The sequence below is a fragment of the Chrysochloris asiatica genome, unplaced genomic scaffold (genome assembly GCF_000296735.1).
Source record: "Chrysochloris asiatica unplaced genomic scaffold, ChrAsi1.0 scaffold00001, whole genome shotgun sequence".
Classification (NCBI taxonomy): Eukaryota; Metazoa; Chordata; class Mammalia; order Afrosoricida; family Chrysochloridae; genus Chrysochloris; species Chrysochloris asiatica.
In genome coordinates this window covers 41,486,071-41,494,935 of record NW_006408519.1, presented here as the reverse complement: position 1 = coordinate 41,494,935, position 8,865 = coordinate 41,486,071, and positions in this window count along the sequence as shown.

The following is an 8,865-nucleotide window of genomic DNA, read 5'->3' as shown; positions in this document are numbered from 1 at the left end:
TTTTCTTACGTTTGATCAGAGTGAGTTGAATATTGTGACTCAGCCGCTGGGGTCTGGAAACTTCCAGGTCCCTTGAGTTGGTAGAAAAAAATAATCAAGCCTCCAGTGTGGCTTGAGAAGTAAGGACTCAGTTTACCTGCCACTGACACCGTGGGGTCAGGGACAAAGGCCAGGGTGGCTGAATCTAGACAGGAAGCTGTTGTGTACAGAGGACTTTCTTAATGAGATCTTTGTATTTATTTCCAGATCAATAAATTTGTAACTTTGCAGCAGTTTGTGTCTTCTTCTTTTATCTGAGAGATGGTGCAGGAGACCCTGGGGTTCAGGGACAGATCTTCCCACCAGGGGGATTGTCAATCCTTGATGCATGGGGTCCTGCAGTATTTTATCTCTTACATTTCTTTCAACTATTGTTGTTAACAAGATGCCATTGAGTCAGTACTGACTCATAGCGACCCTATGCACAACAGAACAAAACACTGCCCATCCTGTGCCAACCCCACAACTGGTGCTACGTTTGAACTCACTGATGGGTCAATCCATCTCATTGGGGGGCTTCTTTTTCTCCAACCCTACACTTTGACAAACATGATATTTTTGTCCAGGGACTGGTCCCTCTTGACAATATGTCTGAAACCATTACAGGTAACAAAATACAAACTAATCATTTCAAAATCGTTTCACTTCCCATGTCCCTTGCTTCTTTCTCATAAAATCTCAAGTTTCCCTGAGTCTGGAGCTCCTGAATCCGGCTCCTGAAGTCAACCACTAAACACATGCAAGAGCCGTGTCTGATTTTCTCAGACTTCACAGAGGAAAGAAAATCAAACAGAAAAATCAGCCCATGGCCGACTCCTATGAAGCAGATGTCGGACATGCCTCCACGTGTTCTGACACCAGCCCGCCCTCCCATGTCACTCTCTGCTTCACATGCAAGGGGTGATGGTCCATTGTAATGACCACACAGAGCTCACAACAATACTCATGATTATGGGGATCATTAGGGAAGTAAACAGGGTACAATTCAGGATCAAAACCAACTCAGGACACAGCAGTCCTCCAGTCAGGAACGCCTCTTGTCTGCCATACTGCAGGCATACCTCACTCTTGTCTTCAGCCTCTCAGCCATGTGGTCCCTTGACCGCTGCCTTGCTTGAGCACGTGTTACAAAGCTCTTTTAGCCAGCCTGTGAATTTCCAAAGGGCTCATTCTGCAAGCCAGTCTCCTGCCCATAGGCACTCAGCTTTACTCAGTCCATTGGCTCAGAGCCCAAAGCTGCTCTGTCTCTCCCTGCCACCGCCTCTGCCTTTGTCTGCCCTCACTGTTTCTCTAGGGAGGGATCTCATGTGTCACTCATGGGATCTTCCATCTCTGATTCTGAGATGGCTCCTTTTAAGCCTAGCTGGCAAAACTAACCAATCCTAGCTTTAGCATCCCGTATACCTTATTTGCATGGCCCCACCCAATCACTTAGTAGGAATTGGAAGACTTGGGCTAGAAAAGCCATATCAAGTAAATTCCAGGTGCCACAAATAATCATAACAAACCCTTGCTGTTGTTGGGTGTTGTCAGGCTGATTCTGACTCGTCGTGACCCCACGTGACAGCAGTGCTGCCCCAGCCCAGCATTGCGTTGTTGTTGTTGTTGTTGTTGTTAGTACTGTTGAGCCAATTCCGACTTATAGTGACCCTGTACAGGGTTTCCAAGGAGCAACTGGTGAGCTAGAACCACGGACCTTCTGGTTCAAACTGACCTCGTGGTCCAGTGCTATATCCCACAGTGCCACATCAGGACCAGGCTGGCACTTTTACGGGAGCATTTTGTCAGGTTTTTTCTACCACAAGCCACTAATGGGTTCAAACCACTGACCTTTCGGTTAACAGCCAAGCTCTGCTTGCCGTTGCTCCAGCAGGACTCCTCAGCCACACAGACTCACAGCTCTTGAGTGAATTCCAACTCTTAGTAACACTACGTAGGGTTTCTGAGACTAAGTCTTTATGGGAGCAGACAGCATCATCTTTCTCCCAAGGAGCAGCTGGTGAGCTTGAACCACCAACCTTACAGTTAGCAACCCAGTGCCTAACCCACAGCTCCACCAGGACTCCTGGGTTCCTCATAAAACCAAACTAAATTCACTGATATCAAGACAATTCTAAATCATAGGGACCCTGTATAGGGTTACCGAGGCTGTATATCTATTGGAGCAGAAAGCCTCATCTTTTTTCCCATAGAGTGACTGGTAGATTCGAACTGCTGATCTTGTGGTTGTTGTTGTTAAGTGCCGTGGAGTTGGTTCTGACTCATAGCAACCCTGTAACAGGGTTTCCAAGGCTCTAAATCGTTACAGGAGCAGAAAGCCTCATCTTTCTCCCATGGAACAGCTGGTAGTTTTGAAGTGCTGACCTTAAGGTTCGCAGCCCGATTCGTAACCACTACACTACCAGAGTTCCAGAGATCCTATGGTTAGCAGCCTTCAATTTGTAACCAGCTATACCACCAGGTCTCCTTATGCTGTTTTTGTTAAGCGCTGTTGAGTTGGTTCCAACTCATAGCGACCGTGTATAGGATTTCCAAGGAGCAGCTGGTGAGTTTGAACTACCAGCTTTGTGGTTCAAGCTAGCCTTGTGTCCAGTGATTTTCCTGTAGTACCATGCCAGACTCCAGCCCTCCTCATAGTGAAACATAATTACCAAGATGAAGAGTGATGGTGGAGTCAAACTGCTGACCTGTGGCTAACAGCCCAACTCATAAGCCACTATGCTACTAGGGCACTGTTGTTGTTGTTAGGTGCCATTGAGTCAGTGCTGACTCATAGCAACCTTATGCACAGCAGAATGAAACACTGCCTGACCCTGGGCCAACTTCATAATCATTGCCATGCTGGAGCCCATTGATACTGCCACTTGGCCAATCCATCTCACTGGGGTCTTCCTCTTTTTCTCTGACCCTCCACCTTACCAAACATGACCTCTTTCTCCAGCAACTGGTCCCTCCTGACAATATGTCTGAAGTATGAGAGACGAAGTTTGGACATCTTGGCCTCCAAGGAGCACTCTGGCTGCACTTCTTCCAACACAGATTTGCTGGTTCTATGGGCAGCCCATGGCACTTTCAATATTCTCCTTAAATTTCCATTATTGTTGTTGTTAATTTCCATTGATTTGATTCGGACTCACAGCAACTCTATATAGGGTTTCCGAGGGGTGGCTGATGAGTTTCAACTGTCAACTCGAGGTTTAAACCAACCTTTTGGTTGAGTGCTTATCCTACAGAGTTTGAGGCTAGTAAACACAAAGATGTATTTTTCCCATTCAAGTTCATGATCTCTGAATTCTTTCCACAGATTGCCTGAGAGCCTCTGTCCCCTTGGTTCAGAGACAAAGAGGAGGTGATTGTTGGGTTGTGTTTATTCAACAAAATGTGCCTTCTCTGTCTGATTAGGTGGGTGGTGGAGGAGCTAGCCTTGAGTTTAGTGGAATAGGGCCTGTCGCTGGGACCCACTGGGTCTGCCACAGTCAGCTCCCAAGGGAGTGAGCTGTTACAGGTGTTTGTACGCACCGGATGCTATTTAAAGACCACATGTTGACAATATGTTTTACCAGCTGGGGATCTATTTCTGTTCTCATAGTTGCTGGTTTTGATTTTGTTCCCCTGACACTTGGTTTCAGCAGCAGCTGGAAGGCCACGTCTGCTCTGAGATTAGCCAGGTGCAGAACCTGGAAGAATGGCCAAGCCCTTCACCTACCCTTCCTCGGGTACCATGTCATTATTGGAGTCCTTGCACTGGTCCCTGTTGTTGTTGTTGTTAAGTACCGTGGAGTCGGTTCTGACCCATAGCGACCCTGTACAGGGTTTCCGAGGCTGTAAATCTTTACGGGAGCAGGACGCCTCCTCTTTCTCCCATGGAACCACAGGTAGTTTCGAACTGCTGACCTTGAGGTTGGCAGCCTAGCCATAGCTTAAATCCACCTGGTCACATATGTGTCTTGGGGCTTCATAGGCTGCAGGGAAACCCCTCAAATGGTTCCTGTGTAGAATCCAAGGGCAGGTAGTGTGGCTGTTCCTTTTGGAGCTGTTGCTGTTGTGAGATGCCATGGAGTCGGTACTGATCCATAGTGACCCTATGCACAACAGAATGAAACACTGCCTGGTCCTGGGCCAACCTCATAGTCGTTGCCACGCTTGAGCCCATTGATGCTGCCACTGTACCAATCCATCTCTTTAGGGGTCTTCCTCTTCTCTGACCCTCCACCTTAGCCAACATGATATCCTTCTCCAGTCACTGGACCCTCCTGACACTATGTCCAAAGTATGAAAGACAAAATCTGTCCATCCTGGCTTCCAAAGAGCACTCTGGCTGCACTTCTTCCAACACAGATCTATTGGTTCTTTTGGCAGCCCATGGCACTTTCAATATTCTCCTCCAACACCATAACTCAAAAGCATCAATTCTTCTACGGTCTTCCTTATTCACTGTCCAGCTTTCGCTTGCATATGAGGTTATTGAAAATATCATGGCTTGGATCAGGTGCATCTTAGTGCTCAAGCTGACATCTTTGCTCTTCAACACTTTAACGATGTCTTGTGCAGCAGATTTGCCTAATGTAATACATCACTTTTGGGGTTAGAGATGGGAATGGGGAAGAGGCCTAGGGGGCAGATTTCTCTCCTTCCCTCTATCATTAAATGGTGGCCCTAGTCCAGCAACTGACTACATGACCTCTGGTCTTGGGTTCCCCAATCAGTGGAGTTTCTCTGTCTCTTAAGGGAAAACATCTAATTGGACCAGCTCATTCAGGTGCCTACTTCCTGTCCAATCCACAATGACTGAGTTCATGCTACTCTCCATGGCCCCTACAAGCTGAGCTTCGAAGGAATCATTAAAGCTGCACTGGATGAATTGGCATATCTCTTACACAGTTAGATCCATCTTCATCCAGCTCCCCTGTTGCAGAACATTCCTCAGTCTCCACCCCAGCAGACCCTGCTCTGGGCATCATTTCTCCAATGCACTCCCCTTCCCAGGAAGCCCTAGCCACCTGGGATCGGCCCCTGTGGAGATGGCGTCAGTAGCACTTTTGGCATCTATGGTGCATGTCAGCGCACGTGCTCTCCTCCAACTAGCCCCTGAGCAATGTCTAACTCTCGTATCCCATGGCCAGCCCAGTGCCCAGAACATTCCAGAACGTTTTTATTAAATGGAAGAATGTTTCCTGCAAGGATAATTATATTAGCATATATTATAGCTTCCTTCTTACTTCCATTTAAAAAGTTTCTTATCTCTAAGAAGTTATTCTTGCTTCATAGATAAGAAAACCATAGTTCAGGGATATTAAAGGACTTATTTAGCCATTTCTAATGTGACTTGCGGAGTCCTGGTGTGATGCTGTGGGCTAATGTGTCAGAATGCAAAGGCGTTTGAACTGCAAGGTTGGTGGTTCAAGTTTACCCACCATCTGCTTCTTGGAAACCCTATACAGGGTCACTATGGGTCAGAATCGACTCAATGACATTTAACAACAACAATGTGACTTCCATCCTTTAACAGTACCTACACTGAGCCCCCCCACCCCAAAACACAGCCAAACAACCAAGTATTGATGTATTTGGATGGCTGAGCATCTATCAGTTCCCAAGGATACTCATAAGGCTTCAGTGATCCCATTAGACTCAGTAAACCTACTTTAATGATACCTTGTCTTCAGTTTTTAATTTGACTACCTCTTCCTTTGTTAGCAGGCTAACACTTGGTCATTGCTATCACTAAGCATGCTTCTAGAAACTTCCCCTCTCCTTTGACTTGTCATGGACTAAGAAACCTACATTGTTAGCTAGCATTGTGTGAAAAATCAAGAGCCTGGAGGTTTAGAGTGGAGGTCTGGAGGCATTCTGTATAGAGTGTACAACTTAAACCATCCTCTGGGCTTTGTGGAGCTCTTTCATCGCCTTGGAAGCTATTTTTGCTCAGTTCTACATTTAGAAAGAGCTCGGCCCCAGCTAGCTCTCAGAATTCAGAGTTTGTATTTTCCCTTTGTCAGTAAGTGCTATGAAAAACACTGGCAATTTGCTATACTCTCTAACCTTCGTTATGAAATTTTTCTGGTTGTTTTCTCTGAACCTCATTTTCACCAAAACTTCAATCATCTGATCGTATCAGAAATTCCTCCCAAAGACTAGCCACTCATCTTAAGGTCAAGCACCGACAGGATTGCACAGTCTTGCTTCTGATTTAAATAAAGGAGTGTGCTTCCGAATAGTGGTATACTTGGAAGCTGTGCATCTGACAATTATTTGTCTATTCCCTTGACTTTCAGTATATCACAATGTGTGGGGGTTTTTTGGGTGGGGGTAGGCCTGTAAGAAGTGGGAGAGATTTGATCAGAAGATGGTCCAAAAGGCCTTTACTTCATTTACCTCAGCTCTCTGTGTGTTAGTCATACTGTTGTTGTTAAATGCCATCAAGTCGGTTCTGACTTATAGTGACCTTGTATAGGGTTTCCAAGGAGCAGCTGGTTGGTTTGAATATCTAGTCTTGTGGCTTATCAGTCCAGTGCTTATCCTACAGTGCCACACCAGAAGTGACAATAGATCTGTTATAATGTGCAAGGCACTCTTCTGAACATTTTCCATACATTGTCTTTTAATTGTCACATTAATATCACCAGGAGATATGTACAATCATATCCACACTTTACAGTGGAACAGAGGCTCTGAAGGATTAAATGACTCAGATGGATTAAAAGGTGTGAAGACCAAGATCTATTTGACCACTCAAGTCAAGACTGTATCTGTTGTGTTATGCAGCCTCTCTTCTAATTCTTTTCATTCCTTAAGTAGATACTCCATTCATCCATCCATTCTCCCACCTATCCACCCATCCATCCATCCATCCAACCAACCAACCATCCATCCATCCAACCAACCATCCGAACATCCATCCATATATTTATCCACCCAACCAACCATCTATCCATCCCTTCAGCCATCCACCTATCCACTCACCCACCTATCCATCCAATCAATCATGCATCCAACCATCCATCCCTCCATCCAACCACCCAAGTAACCAACCACTACTGCCCAGCCCCGCCATGTGGCAGACACTGTGATAGACTCTCCAGATGCAGTAATGGTCCTTGATCTCAAGATCAAAAGCATTGAATAAATGAGCGAGCGAGTGAATGAGTGAGTGCTAAAATTCCATTTATATTTCTATGAAGTGCCTTCCATCATAGATACGCCACCAGCAGCCCTGGTCGTTCTTGAGTTTCAGTTTAGGTTTTTCTCAGCACAAGTCTAAGCTGCTGTGCTCTCCACATATAAAATACCTGAGGTCTAATTCTCACCATCTGCACATATATTGAACTTGCTTAATGTGCCATCGTTACCTCATAACAAATGGATCTACAAGAAAACTCACCAAATCTAGTATGTCACTTTGCAGATGATTTATTGCTTTAATGAGAAAAGCTATTGAAAAGGAAAATGTGGCCAATGAAAATCCTTCACATTGCACAAACACGTTCCACACAACACAAATCATGAGAAATATGAGGAATGTTGTAAAACATGATAGATTGCTCGAGTGCTAGTTTTTCCCTATTGGGAAATTCCAAGACATTTCTTTGTATATATATATTTAAAAGTCGCTTACAAAAATGACAGTAAGGATGTTTAAATATGACGTCACAGTTTGAAAACAGATACACATACGTGTGCAGAAAAACAGTTAACCATCTTGATATTCATGACTCCCAGCTATGTCGGGGAGTCACTGAAGTTCCTTTTCATCAAGATGGGTCTTTCACAAAGAAGCAGTAATGTCATCCGACACAAAAGCAAAGGACTACTCCCCCCATAATCCACATGTGTACAGAGTACAATGTTAATGAGATCAAAGACTGTCATAGCATTGGATCACTTCCAGGATCCCTTCAGGTAAGATTGTAGCTATTGCTACACTTCTTGTAAAGATTGAAGCTTTTGATGTGGGAACAAGAGAACTACTAAGTTTAGCGTCACAAGAGATGATTCAAGTATGATACAGACCTGGGTTCACAGGCCCGATCTTCCCTTAAATTACTTCACTCTTGTACCTTACTTATTCTACAAGCCTTACTTAGTTATTTTACCTCTAAAATGGGAGCAAAGACGATATTGCATCTCATCAACTTGTTCTGAGGGTTCAATAAGAAAGAGATGGCAGAAAAGTCCTTAGCACAGGACCTGACACGTGGTAAATTCTCACCAAATGCCTATAATAAGGTTTAACAAGACTGAGTGGGTTGGTGAATTTGGGCGTTCCCTCTTCCCTAACACTCAGCATTTGCTCTAAGGACCCAAGTGAACTTCTTCACCAACAGTTCACTTATCACTGTTCCTTCTGCCACCTCAGAGCATGGAGCTAGAAGGAAATGCACAGGTGATCTGCTTGCACCCTGGTCAATGCAGGGAGGTCCCCAAAAGGAGGTGCACCAAGAGGAGTAGAGTGAGCTGGGATTTGTGGTTGAATTCTCAGCCTTTCTACACCTCAGAGTGTCTGTTGATTGGATGGGGAAAGAGATGCTTATTCAAAATTGCTGTGAGAATCCATTTGATACATGGGTGTTTTTGTTTTTCCTGATACAGTTTTTATTCTTAATTTTCACAAATGCAGATCATAACCATGGCAGGACCATGCTAGAAAGACCTTCATCACACGGGGCCCAAACCTCCTTCTTAACTTCAAGAATCTGAGTCTTTCCCTCTGGTCTTGATTAGAAGAAACTCATTTCTCAAAATCACCAGCAATTGGATCATACCCACCCAGCCCTTCCACCAAATCCCAGGTGAAACTCCTTTCGCCTGTAATCTTGGAACCTATTC